This window comes from Aplysia californica, unplaced genomic scaffold, assembly GCF_000002075.1.
Source record: "Aplysia californica isolate F4 #8 unplaced genomic scaffold, AplCal3.0 scaffold00059, whole genome shotgun sequence".
Classification (NCBI taxonomy): domain Eukaryota; kingdom Metazoa; phylum Mollusca; class Gastropoda; order Aplysiida; family Aplysiidae; genus Aplysia; species Aplysia californica.
The window spans coordinates 498,479-500,217 of NW_004797329.1; the positions used below are offsets into that span (position 1 = coordinate 498,479).

At 41.6% G+C, this 1,739-nt stretch overlaps 1 protein-coding gene across 10 annotated transcripts in view; it reads right to left on the minus strand.

The window, feature by feature from the left end:
- LOC101856787 (fibroblast growth factor receptor 4) overlaps positions 1-1,739 on the minus strand; it is a 263,607-nt gene that overhangs the window by 65,267 nt on the left and 196,601 nt on the right. The window lies entirely within an intron of this gene.

Here is a 1,739-nt window from a genome sequence, read left to right on the forward strand (position 1 = left end):
ACCCTCCAACGACAATGTAGAAAGAACAACAACGTGTAGCAACCACCACAAAAATAACAGAAAGCAGTAAAACAAATAAACCACATAAAATATTACAAAAACAAAAACCACAACAATGACAGAATGGGCAACGTCCAGCATAAAAAACTCAGTCCTCTTTTCGCCTGTTCATCGATATCGATGAGGACTAAAGCAGTGCAATGCAAATATTATACAACTTGGCCTTGGCGGGAGTTGTAGAGAAAGTAGATCTCCCTCCCTTCAGGTCTTGACTTTCTATAATATGTTCCAAAGGAGAGACATAGTCAAAACGTTTGGAAGAGAGGAAAGTGTATTTCACTGACGTGTGATAAAATGGATATTCTCGAACTTTTAAATTGGGAATTTTTGCCAACCATTACCACCAACACAACAACAGCAATAGCAGCGGCAAAATGTTAAATCTGAAATATATGTGTTTTTACACCCTTGTCTACCTAATTTAGATCATTTAGGAGGCAGGCTTTCGACCCTGCCCGGCAGAGCCGGCCGATCCGTTCGCAGACAGATACAGCAACACAGCAGAAATACCAAGATACTTGAGAAAAACCCCTCTGGAGTTCTCCCTTGGGAATCGAACGCAGGTCTCCTGCAAGCAATAGCGAAGCGCCTAACCGTTACACTACAGGCAGCAGTGCGGCAACAACAAAAACATCCCAACAAAACATCGTCGTAGCCGATATTTCATACTACGCTCATATTTGTCACGGACGATTTCCAAACAAAATGTCACTTTGCTCATTTTTCCCGATCAATTTTCAGAAGAGCAACAAAGATTTGCGTCATTCGATCCATCTCCCCCAAGTCCTACCCCCTACGCATCTGCACGACAGCCTCTGATTGTTTATAATTAGTACTTTTTGCTTATTTTCATCCTGCGAGTGAAAATACACTTTACAGGGTACACGTTCAGCAAGGCTTCCCACTGTATCCATGCTTTGTTCTAAAACCTGATGGGAATCCTTCGGTCAGCAAGTGCCCTGTAAAGAGGGTTCTCGCACCCCGTCATACTCATGGGTAAACGACTCCTCCATCACTGGACCTAATCTTGCAGGAGGACGGCCATTGTCCATTAACTTATCACCCTACATCGTATTGATGACAGCTCAATAACGCAGTTGATTTCCATTTATATGCCTCAGTGTCGTCTTCGTGTGACCTCAGTTATCAATCATAAGTTTTCTTTCCACGTCGTTATACAAAAATCTGGGCCGGCAAGCTCGTTTCCGGCAAAAACATCGCTATAAATAGTAAAAATATGGCTTTTGAAAAGCCAGTCTCATCGTCTATATTCATGTTCTCTCTTTGTTGTATCGCTTTCTGTGACTTTTGATTTAACTGAAAATCTTGTTTTTATCCTACCCATTTGCGTATATCTATTGATTCCCTTGATTATTATCAACTAATCTAACTTTTTCAAAAATGTGGGTGGGTGTGGTGGTTGGGGGGGGGTGTTCTCATTCAAGTTTTCTTTTTTGTCTTGAATTAAATTTTTAAATTTTAAATCTCCTATGACCGGGACGCATGTACAGGCACTTTAAACCAGCTTAAGAACACATTCTCAGGACCTACAGGCTATACTCATTACTGCCTCTTATTCGAGAGAGAGCGAGAGAACGAGAGAGAGAGAAGAAAAAAGAGAGAGAGAAAGAGAGAGAGAGAGAGAGAGAGAGAGAGAGAGAGAGAGAGAGAGAGAGAGA